Source organism: Pteropus alecto, unplaced genomic scaffold, assembly GCF_000325575.1.
Source record: "Pteropus alecto unplaced genomic scaffold, ASM32557v1 scaffold110, whole genome shotgun sequence".
Classification (NCBI taxonomy): Eukaryota; Metazoa; Chordata; class Mammalia; order Chiroptera; family Pteropodidae; genus Pteropus; species Pteropus alecto.
In genome coordinates this window covers 5,324,595-5,341,805 of record NW_006431920.1, presented here as the reverse complement: position 1 = coordinate 5,341,805, position 17,211 = coordinate 5,324,595, and positions in this window count along the sequence as shown.

Genomic DNA, 17,211 nt, shown 5'->3' with positions numbered 1-17,211 from the left:
TCCACCATAGTGTAGGTTTCACTAATATTAGCTAATAAAGTTAATGGGCAATTTTTTACATAGTTTATATAGAACCGCCCCCTAAAGATCAAGGTTTAAACTGTTAATTAGATATAAAGTCTGCTAAATACATAGTTGTGCTTTATCGTTTTTATATTAAAAATTATTTTATTTTCTTTTATTTTACCTTTATTAACATAATTATGTATGCAAAATTCAACAAAAGAATCTTTTTACTATCAGGCTATTATTTTTAATAGTTTTATTTCATAATTATTATGAAAACAGTTTTCCTATAGAGGAATGGGTATTAAAAAGTAATCCACTCCAGATAAAACATATATTAGATACCGATTATAACACACACACAGCCTCATTCATCATTCTGGATTTTTCTCTGCCCTTTAAATTTCTTCCCAGGAGAGGAGCTTGACATCACACAGCCCACTGCTCCTGGGATCTTTTCCATGACTTTCTCTTGAATATTCTCCCCTTATCTCAGGGCCCAGACTATGGAGAAAAGGGGACAGAAGGAGAAATAAGCCAATAGGTTCATCACTTGTTACAGATAAAGAAAATTTTATCTTTTCTTTAGTTCAATTTTTCTGTCTTAATCAGGAAAAGAACATAAAGGGCCTCATAAGGATCTGCTTGCTAGAACAGAGCTAAGTGATATTGTCTAATCTATCTTCAAGTCAGGTTTGCTCGGCACCTCAGCAGGTTAACAGATGTAGAAATGCAGTAGAGTTTGGGGCCAAATAAATTTCCACAAATTTTTGTCCTTTATCCTTTTTAGTGGCTAAAGGTAGACCATTCGATCAGGTGCTGTGCCGACAGGACCCAGAGAGATATCCTATCTTTTGCTGCCGTATATGAAGTTCTACTACATATGCATACATTGTTCATTTAAGCTATACAACCCTGGAGGGTTTTTTAAAAATTATTTTTATGTCTCTTTTATAAATAAAGAAACACGTTTTTCAGAGTGGTAGAATAATCTGCCCAGGATCACACACATTGTTAGTGGCAGAGCAAGGACTGGAATTTAAATCTGGCTTTAAAACAAACTCTCTTTCCACAAATTTGCTTTGCCTATAACAAATATTAATTTAAGTAAATGCCAAATGGAATTGGACATTATTTTAAAATCATGAAGATGTAGTTTCACAGGGTAAACACTTGGGAATAGGAACTGTATTAGTCAAGGTTCTCCAGAGAAAGAGAACCAATAAGATACATATCTATCTATCTATCTATCTATCTATCTATCTATCTATCCATCCAATTTATATAGAGAGGATTAGCTCATGTGGTATCTATCTATCTATCTATCTATCTATCCAATTTATATAGAGAGGATTAGCTCATGTGATTATGGAGGCAGACAAATCTCAAGATCTGCAAAGTGAACTGCCCAGCTGGAGACTGAGAAGAGCTGATGGCGTAGTTCCAGTTCAAGTCCAAAGACCTGAGAGCCAAGAGAGCTGATGGTGGTGTTTCAGTCCAAAGGCTGGCAGATTTGAGACCTAGGGAGAGCCGGTGCTTTAATTCGAGTCTGAAGTCAGGCCAAAGGCTTCTGCCCTAGTCCAAAGGCTGTCAGGAAAGAGCCTTTCTCTTTTACTTGGGGTAGAGGGAGTTAGCCTTTCTGTCTTATTCAGGCCTTCAACTGATTGAATATGGTCCACCCGTGATAGGGAGGGCAATCTCTTTTACTCAATTGATTCCAATGTTTGTTTTCCTCGTCCAAAAATCACCCTCATGGAAACAATCACAACAATATTTAATCAAATATCTGGGCAACCCATGGCCCAGTCAATTTGACACATTAAATTAACCATCATAGATACCTCACAGTACAACAAACTTGTTTCCGGAACTGTCAGTTTTTCTGTTTGCTGACTTTCTAAATATTAGATTGTATAATTGCATATAAATCATTATTCTTATCTTCTCAAAAATGTATTATATGTAAATTTTTCAGTAACTACATTTTTATGTTAAGACAAATCTCTTTGTGCTACTTCATTTATCTAGCAGTGATTAACCTGATTCTTAAATAAATTGTGAAAATTTTCAAGAAATTTTTTTGAAATTCTTCTGGGTGGCATTAAGCACTAAGGATGTTAATTGATTCCTTAAATTTCTATTTAATTCATGTTATTTTTACCCATAGGCTATGTAGTTATCAACTGTATATTTCTCAAAATAGATCTGTTCTCTTAGTTTTTAAACCTTATTTCCATTTTTAGAAAATAAATGGTCTTTATTGATTTTTCTTTTCGGCCGTTATTTTTTAAGACTTACTAAAAAACTTTGGTCATTGCCTAGTTACCTTTTCATCTTGTATTAAAGATGAACTGGGAAAACCTCTCAAAATATAATTTTAAGTAAATTGGATGTGGTATATTACATCCAGAAAACACTTTTGTTCAATGATCGCTGCTCATGAAAACTGTCAGAAATTTTTATGGAGGCACTTTGTTAAAAATCATCAAGGTAAAAATTTACGGTACTTAATATTTTCAAGTGAAATTATATTTATTAAATCTGATTCATGGCCAATGGACCCATGAAGCTTGCAACAAAGTCATATCGGACTAATCAATCAAAGCGTTAAAACGTTAGAGGGTTTTGTAAGATTGCGTAGCCAGCACTCTTCCTGTATTTTGATCTTGATGATTCCGAGATGTAAGAACATATTCTACTTAAAAATCCTTCAGGATTCCCCCAGGGATTTATTACAAAAGGACTATTGTGTGGCAATGTATAGCAATAATAAAATATGTTCTTGATATTTTTTAGCATAAAACAGGTGTTTTGAAGATTCATCTTTCTCTTCACTTCAAAAATTTACGGAATATCTGCTAACAAGCATTTTCTTCTTTTGAAAAGATTCTTTAAACTTTCATGGAAACTGTTAGAACATCAATTTATACGTAATCGCAGCTCCCACATAACTCATTGAAATGCTCTTTCAATGAGATAAGAGAGCAAATGAGAGACAACAAAACATGTAGGTCCCTGGGGGCTGAGCGCTAAACTGAAGGGACTTTGAAAGCCACCAGGGTGCAGCTCCTGGAAACCTAGCTGCCTCCTCAGTCATCCTCCAAAAGGCCTTGTTTATTTCACAGAGAGGAGAGTCATGACAGAAATACAGCATGGGTTCCAGTGCCCTGATACACGGGAGGATGGACGGAAGTTAGAATTAATAGACAAGGATGTCTTTAACTGATTTCAGCTTTAAGTATTTGAATTGAGGGTGAAATTCAAAACAACTTTAATTCTGAAATTAAACCAGGAAGTTTCATCAGTTTGATCAAGTTTAATTTTGAAAATATTTTTGATTGGCCAGTGTTGCTTTAGAAAATGTGTAGGTTTAATGTTTGGTAAAACTCACTTGATAGCACAGAGTTTAGAGAACTTAAAAACGGAAGAAATGTTTATAGCATCTCTATCTAAATCCCTCAGAGAGTCTTTCATGCCTGTCCCAGGAATAGCAGAGCATGATGGGGTGTAAAGATATTTTAAGACTTACTTCAGTAGCGCTGCCAAGTTTTCCTGACCACAGAATGCAGCAAGAGAAGGGCTGAATGTCTCTGGTAAACACAGCAGGAAACTGGCCAATGAGATGCTGGGCGGAGGACCAGATAGGCCTCTGTCATCCCAGCTGATGTCAGCAAGGGCAGACTAGACGGAGGACCAGCATATATCCTCCCTTCCATGCTCTGATCATCCCAGAGCCCCCAGATTATTAGCAGAAAAGGAGTGAGAGGGGAAACCCTAATTGCCTGAGAAAGTCCCGAACCAACTTCCATTTCTCTGAACAAAAATGTTAGGAAAATCATGGGATAGTATCAAGGATCTCAGAAAAGAGACAGAAGGAGTGGAGAAAGGAAAGAAGGAAGAAAGGAGAAAGGAATAAAGAGAGAGAGAGGAACAAAAGAAGAAAGGAAGGGCAAGGAAAGAAATAGAAAATTAGAAATGATAGAAGTCAAATGTACAAAAAATGTCACAGTCTATGTAGAAGCAAATTAAAATGTGATATGAGTTCGTATCATAAAATAAAATCAACTTGACCTTGATCCTAGGAACATCTCTTTCAGCTTTCACAGAAGTCTCAACATTAAATTTCTGAGATAAATCTGTAATTCTAATGCAGTGTTTGAGGCAGCAATAAAATTACCAGCGTCATCATAATAGTGTGGCTATTTATAATCTCTAGATTCAGTCTATGGACAAAGTACGGTCAACATGGTTGGGGGTGTAGAACACAGTGTTAAAGTTAATAAAGTTAGAACTACGTAATAAAATTCACTTGCAAAGTGAGAGATGAGAGAGGGAGGGGACTGTGAAGAATATTTGTAAGGCAGGAGCAAGGGTAGTGATGACTTCATCGCAAGAAGTGGGGAAGGGCCAACTGATACTATAAAAATCCTATAGAATAAGATGTAGGGATTTGAGTATATTACTGCTGTCATAAAGGGCCAATCAGAAAACTAAGAGTGATAAGACAACGATCAAACCTCAGGTCTAGGGTCAGAGTGCATTTAAGCTAAATCATCAAATCATAGCAACAAGAAAATAGGTCTTATTTATATTAAAAAAGTGTCAATAAGCATATTATATAAAGTTATGAAGGGAACCACCATAAGATCAAACAATAAATATTAAAAGAGCTCTGTAGAGCATGGAATTAGGAAAGAAAAAGAGGAGAGTTTCGGAACTTCGTTATTATTCTTCTGTGCAGTTTGATGTTACTGTGAGCAAGAATTGCTACAATAAAGATTTGATAGCAGTAACTATAATACCATTTAGTGTAATAGTTAATCCATGGATTTTGCAGTACCTGGATTTTGAATCTAGCACTTACTATTTAGTGGCTTAGAGGCTTGGAAATTTTTTTTGTTTACTTCTCTTATCTTAGTTTCTTCACCTGTAAAATGGGGAAGAAATTGTAGTTTCCTCTTACGATCATTGCAAGGATTGAATCTGTGAGTGTAATCTTTGAAAACCAATTTATGTGTTGTGTTTAGATGTGTGCTAAGTGCTACGTGAATATTAGGTTTTATTGCCTAGTACTTTGAACCCTTAACAGATTTATATTTGCCTATCTAATGATGACCCTTCAATCTACACAACTAGGCTATAGTTAGGCTTTTAATCTACATGTTGACAGATACATAAAATCTCTTCTGAATGAATTACCTCCTCTTCATTCATAAAAATCTGCAGTGTTTCCCAAATGCATAAGGAGAAAGTTTCCGCTTCTTGGCAAAGTGACCAATCTATTCTGTCCCCACATAAACATTTCATGAGCAAGCCATCCATGCTAAACTCTTGTTCTTACAGAAATAACCTACTGAGGTAATTATTCCTCTCTGTAGGAACTAAGATTCATCCAAAATAGATAGTAGATTTTCAACATATGTTCATTGAATGAGTGAACGAATGAATAAATAAATGAATAAATGAAATTATAAAACTATAATAACCCTGTTGTTTGTTTGATTCCAGAAATAGGCAGTATTTATTCCACTTCTAAAGTTCTCAAAAGAATACATCATATGATCTTTCCTCACAGGTTTGGGGCTCCGATGAGAAGAATCTTACTGATAATTGATTCTAAATATGTTATTTGTTGAATGAGTTAATACATGAATGGCTCGTGGATGAATGAATTAATATGTGTTTATTCCCAAGAACTACTATAAAACAAAGTTAATTAAAATTAACTGTTGGCTGTATTTGAGTTTTCTCATTTTAGAATTAAAAACTTGAATTTCTAGGATAGTAAAATGTCAAGGTATACTTAAAATAGGTGATATATAAATGCAAAATTAGAGCCAAAGTTGGCTGTTCAATGTTTTATCTTTTATGATTCACTGTGTAAAAGCTTTTTCTCTGTTAAAAGCTTTCATTGCCAAACATTAGTCTCCTAGTCTGCCTTTATTTTTTCTTGCTGCAGTAATGATACAGAGGATCCTAGCAAGCCAGGAGTTGTAAAGGGCCTTAGTCTCATCACCTGTGAGCATGGATGCTGTGAAGAGCGTGGATATCCGCAGAGTGATCTGTGGACCAGGCAGTTTGAAGCAGGTGTGTGATTAATGCGAGACAGTGAAAAGTAATGGCTGGGATCCAACTACAGCAGGAGGACTAGGGGAGAAAGTCAGTGAGAAGACCCGACAGTAGGTACAAAGCAGATACGGAAAGGCCTCAATAAATTGGGACTGTACTTACAGCAGCTTGCAAATGTTTTTAATACAAGGGCCAACCAGAAGATTTGGGCCAGTGTTCAGTGGATGTGAACCAGCTTTCAGCTTCCAGGTTTCTTTTATTCCTCCTGCCATTTCGATATTACAACCTTTTTGGTGGTAATTCACCAAAGACTGGAGGCACACATCTGTTGCTTCCTATTTGAGATTGGGAGTATTGGGAGCCTCTGGGTGCAGTTGGTATGATGAAAACAGCTTGGTCTTCAGGTAAGAAAATGAGTTCATCTCATTTCAGTCCAAGATGTATGTTTCCCATTTAGTTATAAGAAGACGCTATAAAAACCTAATTGCCTAGAGATAGAAAACTATGATAAACCTTATTCTCATTCCTTATATCATTTCTTGGATTTTGACAGCATAGTCTCAAGGTCTAATTTCTAAGTCAAATAAAAAACAATGCTGAAAAGAGTGGTTAAATTAGTCAGTGATAGAAACAATGTGTGAATGAGTTAGATCATGAAGTCAAGAAAAAAATTTATTTCTTGTTTTCAGGTGAAGATGACAGTTAAAGTAATGGGTCTATGCCTGGGTGAGACCAGGGGTTTATGTGTACTTTAAAGCTGGCCTGTAAGTTGATTTAGATATTATGTCACTGATTCTCCAAGATAAAACAGGTTAAGATTTCCATAGGTTTCTCTGGGATTTCTTAGTCTGGGGATGATTGTGGCTTTAGCTTTGACAATCAAGTAGTCTATACTTCACATTCATTGCACTAATCGCATTTAAAAATCATTCATTTTCATTTATGACTCTCTACCTAGGAGACTTTCAGCTTCATAAGGAATGGGCCACATCTGTTCTGTCCACCGTAATCTACCAACTCATTGCACGATATTATCTGACGTGACAGATACTACGTTAATGGGCATTGAATGAAAGAGTGATAATATAATTTGAATATTAAATGTTTGACAGAACAAATCATAGAGGCTAGAACAAGTGTTTATAGTTGGTAACTGCAAAAAAAGATATGGGCTAAACTGAAGAAAGCTAGCTGAAGTTTTCCCAAATTGGGATAAGATTCTTTGCGAACTGTTGAGTTCTCTTCCATCTAGTAAAAACTCTGTACTTGGAAGGTGGTAATGGGAACTAATACTCAAAGTCTTTTATGACATAACTTCCACTGTCACTTGGGCTTCTCCCAACCACTCAGGCTTCTCCTGGTTCCCCAGTTCACTGGCATTTCCCTTGGTGTCCTTTCTAATGCTATACATTTCTTTAGATAGGACACACCCTTATCTCCTCTTTGCAGGGAGTCTCATTACCATGCTCTAAATATTAGAGTTAAAACTCTTGAATACCTACTTAGTGCTTATGACCAATTCCCTTTGGTAACTGTCTTAGTGTGTTTAGTTTATGTATGTACTATCCTCTTTCCCAAGGGCCATGAATCCACTGAAGTCAGAGATTACTTCTCACATCTCATTGGATCCCTGCATCTAGAGTAGACCTGATGTTTATCAGGGGATCAATAAACATTAGTAGGATGAATGGGTAAATAAATCCTGGCCCAAGCTTTAAAAAGTGCATTATTATTTGTGATGGTTAATTTTATATGTCGACTTAACTGGATCATGGAGTGCTCAGATATTTGGTTAAACATTATTCTGAGTGTTTCGGTGAGGGAGTATTTGGATGAGCTTAACATTTAAGTTGGTAGACCCAGTAAAGCAGATTACCCTCTCCAGAGTGTGTGCCTTGTTCAATCAGTTGAAGGCTTAATTAGTATGAAAAGGCAGTCCCACCACCCCTTTCAAAGAGAGAATTTCTGTTGTCTGACTGCCTTTGGGTTGGAACATTAGTTTTTTCTTGTCTTCAGATTTGAACTAAAACATTGGTTTTCCTGGATCTCCAGTTTACCAACTGAAGGTCTAGGGACTTGTCAGGCTCCACGTATATATTGGTTCTGTGTCTCTGTTGGTTTTGTTTCTTTGGAGAATGGTGATTAATACATCACCTGTTAGTCAAAACGTATATCCAGGAATGTCTTTTCTCTTTGACTGTCTAAGGCTCCTGATATTTTCCTTTCTGTTATAGGGTGCAGTGATCTAGATATCTGTGTTTTTAAGATAAATTTCTTTGATTTACTAGTATTATTTTCTTTTCCTTTCCATATCTGTATCATTTCCTGGCTCTTCCATACTTCTAATATGTTTAAAGCTTGTAAATTAAATATATTGGGGTAACATTGATTAATAACATTATATAGTTTTCAGGTATCCCACATTATCATTCCACATGGGTGTACTCTATTTCATGCTCACTACCCCAAGTCTAGTTTCCTTCTGTTACCATATGTTTCACCCCTTTTACTCTCTTTGCTCTTCCCCCATTCCCCTTCCCCTCTGGTAACTACCATTCTATTGTCTCTATGAGTTTGTTTTTGTTTGTTTTGTTAGTTCACTTGTTACATTTTGTTTTAGATTCCACATATGAGTGAAATTATATGATTTTTGTTCATTTTCATCTGACTTATTTCACTTAGCATAATACTCTCAGGTTTCATCCAGGTTGTCACAAAAGAACTACCATATAATACAGCAATTCCTCTTCTGATTATTTACCCCAAAATGAAACACTTCTCAGCTATAAAAAAAGATGAAGTTTTTTAAAATTAAAAACAGACAAATACAGAAAATGAACAGTATCTTTTACTTCGGAACTTTATATATTTTTCAACAAAAAAGAACCAATATTTAATAATATTTCTTCTTATCAGTAAATAACCTATTGCCCTGTTGATGTTTTTTTTTTTTTTTTAATTCAAATTAATTGCTTTCTATGAGCTTTGGAGACTTGTGAAGTTCACCTTGTATTTTCAGTGGTCGATCATTATTAAAGAATTTCATAAAACTTTAAATGTGTTATATTAGTTGAATACAACTTTGTATTTGTATAAGATATTAATGTCTATTGACAGACAAAAAAAGTATCACGTATAAAATTAAAATGTTAAGGATTTAAGGCCCATATTCCAGAGGACAAAAGTGAAGTATAGTTCCAGTTATTTAGAATCTAATTTTTGGCAGCCAAATAATGATAGATGGCATTAATTATTATGAAGATGACTAAAAATAAAAATAAAATACAAAGACAGCTTTTGAAAATTAAGTGCTAATTACACTTAATGTACTATGGGTTAGAAAAGTAGCCAGCGACAGTAAAGAATATTATCGCTATTAGATGTTCTGTTTGGACCTTAACATTGACATGAAGAGAGAGATTTCAAAAATATTAGTACGATCATGTCATTCTATGGCTTAAAACTTGCCAATGACCTCTTGCCTTTAGTATAAAATCTAATTTCCTTTCTTAATCCATAAAGCCCTTGTGCCCCGGCCATTGCCCATCTGTTCCCGATCACTAAGGTTTAGTTATAGTGACGCTATTTCTGCCAAGTTCATTTCTTCCTCAGTGCATTTGTACTTGCTGTTTCCTCTTCACTTCCTTTTTAGCAAATGTCCTTTGCTCTCATCTTTCAGATCTGAGCGCTGAAGTCAGCTTCGTGGTTTTTCTGAGAATCTCATTGGATAGGTGGTCTTTCTCTTCGGATCCAGTAACACTCTATATATCACTATGTTTTTTCTTTTTTTTTTTCCTTGATGCACTTATCAGAAATATTTTTCTTCATTTATTTCTCTGATTCTCCCTATTGGAATTCAAACCCCATGGGAGCAGGGACCTTGTCTGTCTTGTTTATGGCTACATTTTCAGTTCCTGGGAAATCCCCCGACATGCAGTAAGAGGGAAGGTCAAATGAACAAATGGATCGTACGTGAGTCATAATGTTGTCAAGGCTTTCCAGAAAAGTTCTCAAAGCTGGTATTTGAGAATCAATGCAGAATGAGTGAACTACTTTGTTTTACTTTTTATACTAATAACACCACTGACTTTTACTCAAGGAATTCTCTTTTTGACCTTCCTTCCAAGATTTTAAATTAAGTATCTATTTCTTTACTTATAAAGATGCAAATTATGCGAGATGGATTATATTGATGATTTGCTCTGAACATGAATTCGCTATCTCATCCAGAAAAACCTTCATCTCATAATAAGGCCACTGATGATTTATCACAGGATTGGATTAAATCACTTTACTATAATAATAATACTTATTATATTAGATGTGCAATAAACATAATTTAATATATTTGATATTTAAATATGAATAAATAAAATTTTTTTCCTTCAATAAATATTTATTGAATATTTATTGAATATTCATTGAATGCTAGAGGAAACGCCTGGAAGATTAATTAGATACAATTATTTCAGCAACTCACAACTTAGTGGATAGGATAAATAGATCTACTTGCAATTATAATATGCTATAATATGTTTATTTATTGAGATCAAGCTTACTTGTGATATTCTTCTAAATATACAGTGTGGGTCCTCTCACGAACCAGTAAGAGAACATTTGGGACTTCAAAGTTCTAAAGCATAGAATCCAAATTTAATAGTCTGAGTCTGTTTAAACAGGAAGATAAAAATAATCATAAGATATGAGCATAGTTCCGAGAGCAAAGCTGCACTGACTTATTCACATCCTTTGACACAATTCTCTCTCCTTTGCCTAAAACACATCCCTTTGGAAATATATTTCATTATTTTGAATAAAGATAGTTCTTGCAGCATCTCAAATAAAAAAAAATTGTTGTACATAAAATAGAACTCAAACCAATGCCATTAGATATAGCTAAAAAAAAAAGAATGAGGCTGGTTGATGTATGACTAGAACTTTGACATGGAAAAGAGGCCATATTTCAGATTGCAAAAAAGTGACCCGAAGATTATTAATATTAATAAACAATTGTTAAATAGTCTGGTACTTCCGTCTCAGATTGATTGTAAGAATTTTGCCTGTGTACACGCTAATGAGTTTTTGATCCAAGTTCTTCTTGCCTTGTTTTCTCTACATGGATTTTAAAGAAGGTCTCATACCACAGGGAAATGGATCCTAGAGGGCAGAATTCACAGGTCAGATAGTAGCAATGGCCACCAGCAAAACTATAAAAGCTTTTTCGGTAAACATTATCTTTCCTTTTTACATACACAGAATATTGTCATTATGGTTCTCTGTCAATGCTTGTTACTATATCATTTAATTCTTTGGAACTTTTAAAGGTTAAAGTTGATATGAAAGAATATAAAGTTTGAGTTATAGTTTTAAAGTTAAGGTGGTGGGAAAAAATTAGATCATCCTGGAGTTTCCTAAAAGAGCAAATAATTCAGACATTTGCATCTGCTCATCTTGAAATATACATACACACCATCTATTACTTGTCCCTTGACATGTGATGGTCCAAGTAAGCCAAAATTCCACCAAGCAATTCATCGAACAGAGCAGAAGGAGAGGATGAGTCATTCAAATATAGACACAAACTTTAGTCAGACAAACTGATGGGACAGCTGCCGAAGAGAAAATCTCACATTGGGCCACCCTCGTAGATTTTGCTGACATACATAGCCAAATATTATTGTGCTTAGTGACTCGATTCTGTGGTCTTGAATTATCAGCGCCTATTCTTTCACTGCATTAGAGAAAGATCACTTGAAGGAAAATGTTATTTCGAAGCTAATAATAAAAAAGTAGCACTTACTTCTCTGTCCATATTTACCTTGTGTACTGGAAATTTAAAAAAGGATAAATTCAAACTATTTAAGAATCTGAGCGAAGATTTGTAAACCAGGATTTTCAAGCTTTGCCATGCATAAGAATTTGGCCACAATACACATTAAAAATGCACATATTCACACATATCCCCACTTACCCCCACAGATTCTGAAGGAGCAGGCATTTTCCCACAGGTTCTCTTTCTAAGCGAACAGTGGACTTGACTTTACAAAAAGGCTGTCAAAGTTATCGGCTCAAGGATTTGGGGCAATGGGAAAATAACTAGACAGGTGGTAAAGGCTCAATAAATATTTGTTGATGAATTATCACCGGTTCTTTTTCTAGAAACAGAAATTTCTTTTTGCTTTTAGTAGGAGTGGATTATTGATGGCTTATTTAGACATATATTATTAAAGAGAAACTCAGCTCTCTTCTCCATTTATTCTCCACTTTGTATTAGATGAATTTTGGTCTCTGGTCTCAGAAAACTCAAGTTATGTTAACCCTTTTCTCTACTAATAATGTGACCTTGGTACTTATTTTGGCATCCCTTGGCCTGAAATTTATAACCTGGGAAAGTTAATGATTACTTCTTAAAATATTATATAGCACTAAAAATGTTAATAATATATGTAAAAAAATGTAGTGTAAAATGCTTCTACTAATGTTATTTATTTTTTGATTCCTAGAAACCAATTACAAACTGGGATTCAGAATTGAATGACAGAGACAATAGCAAAAAGGTACTCCCCATCAACCCACTGCTCTAGGAAAATATGCTTTCCTCGCTGGCTGAGAGAAAGCCAGGTTTAAAGTGAATGCATGTGAAACATCAATTGGTGAGTTAAAGTTGTATCTTTCTTACAATTGTTTGCTTTGTTGTTTTAAGAATCAGCATCATTGAGGCATTAGCTCTTTTAAGGTTAGCTTGATTCTAAAGATAGGTCCCACAGGGGTCAATCAATTTCTAACAAGAGAATGGATAATCTGTGAGATGGAGAAAGCCTTGCTAAGACAACAAGCTCACTTCTGAGGCTCCCCACCCTGAAAAGCCCCTATTACAATGCATATATGCAAACTCACACACACAGGTAGACACATGTACCATTCTTAATTCTCACTCTGCGAAGAATGAGTCAAGTGTGTTCTTCTTACCTCCCCTTCAGCTGTGCTGTATGCATGATATGTGCTGGTAAAGGATAATTCTTTAAGGGTGTTGGCGAGTAATTAAATGTTGGGAGTGGACAAGGAGATGAGTGTCTAAAAGTCATTCCAAAGGTTTTCTTTTCTTTCTGATAAAAGAGTTGTAAACAGCTCTGGGAAATGAGTCATCCTGACACCTGTATGAGAAATACAGACACCTCCCTGTTTAATCCTAGCATATTAAAATTAAATAAAAGGAAAAAAAGAAAGTATCAAGAGAGAAAAATATGGTAGAGATTAATCATATTGGCACAAGTCAGCCAAGACATAATAAAAACCAAGAAAAATTTCAGGATGGGTGCTGCCTAACCTGAAGGACACAGTGACCCACCAAGATCTGGCTTAGTTTGGTCATTCCCAGCATCAGAAGTATGATTTGAATTGGTTAAAGAAAAGAAAGGCACACGAGAAGTTTCCTGTCACTACAGGAAGGGAGCTGGACTTGAAGGATACCTGGAACATGAGAACTCAAATACTATCAACCACTCCTTCAGACTCTGGTCTCTGCTTCTCCCTGAACAGAGGGTTCATTCTCATGGATTAGCCTTTCCTACGATGAGGGAACAGGAAAATCTGCTCCTACATTTTGTATATTTCATCTTCACAAGATAAAAGCATGGCATAAGAGGTCAGATTTGAGATACGGAGGGGAGGTAAAGTCACAAGGATTTGGCATATGTGGTGAGGAGCACACCTGTATGTGTCCAGGAGGCAATCCATTGTGACATGATGATGTGACACATGGCTCAGATCCTTCTTCATGAAAAAAAAAAAAAACACTCATGATCCAGTGTCTGGGAGTGTTGCTGGCACCTTCCTCTGCAGCCTCTTTTGGAGATCACCTTTACGGCAGAGACCTACCTCTCCCCAAATCATCTTCCCTTCTCAGGATAAGCTGGAATTAGTATCTGATGACAGATTGACCAGAGGACAGAAAACCCTCCAACTCCAACTTAGGGATGTTTTGAAAGGCCCCTTAGCCCACTCCTGTTCCTTTCTCTTCTACAAATGTTGAGTCTAAGATCATGCCTTAATGAAGCCCATGCATCCTCAACTCCATTTCAGAGTTGTCTTTCCAGGGAAGCCACCCAGTGACAATTGAGAAGAAAGAAGAACGAGCGAGCAGACCTCTGTATATCGCTAACCTTTGAGATGAAGAAAGAGGAAGAGCATTTGCTTAAGAAAGTAACAAAAAATCAAAGAGGCAAGGACTAGTTCAGAGAGAGTAGTGGTATAGGATGGAAATGCTTTCGCCTGCAATGCTCCATTCATTTACTTAGGTGAATATATTGGCTTAGAGTGAGATGAGAGGATTTGGCAGGGTATTTGAGACTCACGATCAATTTTAATAGTAAGAAGGACTAATCATTGCAATAAGACAAAAGGTTAACAAGTTGTGTTGAGGGTTCGGATGAAACTGAAAACCATAATATATCAGCACCGAAGCGCACAGTAATGATATTTACTCTTACATCACTGTTTTCAAGATATAGAAGACAATGGACTAAAGGATTGATATGTATATTTGGGGATAATGAAGGGGTAGAGAGATTGCATAAAATACAGAGACCAAGAGAGTTGAAGAAGTAATTAATATAGAACATAACACACACATACATGTATATGATTATTGATTATTCTACATCAATGATATTCATATCTTCATATTTTATTTCCAAGGAATGGTTTTATGGCACCATTACACTTTTTCTTGATGATTTTAAGTGAGTATTCATTTGCAATAATGGTTTTTTTAATATTAAAAAACATTTAATTACAGTTGGCATACAATGTTATATTAGTTTCAGGTATCCAACATAGTAATTAGACATTTATATAATTTATGAAGTGGTCACCGCAATAAATCTAGTACCCATCTGTCACCATACACAGTTATTACATTATTGACTATATTCCTTATGCTACACTTTATATCCCTATGACTATTTTGTAACTACCAATTTATTCTTTTTAATCCCTTCCCTTTTTTTATCCATGCCCCCAAACCCCCTCCCATCTAACTGCCATCAAATTGTTCTCTGTGTCTATGAGTTTGTTTCTGTTTTGTTTGTTTATTTTGTTCTTTAGACTCCACAAATTATATGACATTTGTCTTTCTCTAGTTGACTTGCTCCTTTCAGCACAATGCCCTTTAGGTCCATCCATGTCATTGTGGGTGGCAAGACCTTACTCTTTTTTTATGGATGAGTAATATTCCTTTGCATAAATGTACCAGCTCATTTTTATCCATTCATTCATTGATGGGCACACAGGTTGCCTCCATGTTGTGGCTATTGTAAATAATGCCACAATGAACTTACGGATTCACATGTCCCTTCAAAGTAGTATTTCAGATTTTTTCAGATAAATACCCAGAAGTAGAATAACTGGGTCCTTCTTTGTCTCTTATAGCCTTTGTTTTAAAGTCTATTTTTATCTGGTGCAAGTGTGCAATAATGTTTCATATTATCATTATGTGTTAATAATGCTATCATTTCATTTGTCTTTTCTAGGTCCCATGTGTACAGTGAGAAATTAAAAAAAAATACATTATATGGGTATACAATTATATAAGCAGTTAAAATAGAAAGTTGAGATTAAGTCTTTTTCAGATTTTGGCCAGCCAGAAATTTTATAGCCCATAAAATATGAGAAAGATGCTTTAAATTTACTTCCTGTTGGCATGATTTCACTTTCTTTTCTAATAATGCATGCCATCCTTGCAGTTGGGGTGATACGGTGGGGAAGGATTGGAGAATAATGAGTCATATCTTGGGCTTTGTCACAAGATTGGTGGAAAGGGGTCTTCTTAACTTAGGCCGCTGCACACTGATATGCCTAGCAAGCAGAGCCCTGATGAAATAAAGAGTGGCTATCCAAAATAAGGTCACTGATCCAAAAGGGACAAAGAGGTAATGAGAACAAAAGACAAGGTTTAGACAGAGTACAATCCCCTCATTTGTGCCTCATTCTATCAACACCAACCACAGTCTTCCATCAAATTTCCCTTTGTTTACCAGTCTGTCACCAACATTTTAGAAGATCCACATGGGCAAGGCCTGTGTGTCTTTTTGTCTCCAAAACCTAGCATAGAATTTGGCTTTCAATGTGGCATACAGGAATTGTTGGCTTAATGAAGGAATTCAATAGATAGATCTGGCAATAATTTTTTAGGTATTGTACTAAAATGTCCCAAAGCTCAATCATACTATGGTAATAATTCTTATGTTGACATTATCAGCATCTTTAGTAATTCATTCCAGAAAGACTTCACATCCATGGAATGAATTGCATCCTTCCTGCCCAGTATGATGTTTGACATTTCACCCAGCATAAGGTTATATCACACAGCCACTCTTTATTCTGTGTGCTGGGAAAGCTCCAAGTAGTTCATTAGGGAGGGTGGGATAGATCGACTCCAGTGTTTAGATTCCCAAACTGTTTCCAATTAGGAAATGACTTCTGTGTTTCTCCCACTCAAGTGCCTTTGATTAGCTTGAAGCAAAAATATGAAGAAATGTGTTTCCTTACTCAGAACCTACAAAAGATAATCAACTGCTCAGCTGGCTTACATTTCTATACATTCCTTGACACACACAGATGTGTCTTGAACCTGGCTGGCCTGTCCTTGTACATTGCTGCCAGACTCCACAAGGCTAACTAAGGAACACCCAAAGTTGTTTTTGTTTCTTATACTGGGGCCATGACCTATAAGATAGAGCCATTCCATTGAGCAGCTGGGTGAACTTACAAAGCCCTGGTCTGCTGTCCCTGCAGTTGCTTTAAGATCGTAGGTGTGAATATTTTTCACTACCGACAAATGATTGTGGATATTTAAAAGAGAAAGGTGAATAATTAATAATAATATCTATCAATCAATCAATCATCTATCTACCTACCTATCATCTATGTATGTATCATCTATCTAGCGCTCTCTCTCTCTCTATCTATCTATTTAATCTGTCATCTATCATTTATCATCTATCTACCTATCTATCTTATGTGTACTATAGTATCCAACACTGACTCTTTCACTACCCATCACATTTGGACTCTGGCTTCAGATGAGAGACATTGTGAAGAACAAGGAGCAGGGGAGAGGATTCTCTGCTCTCTTTC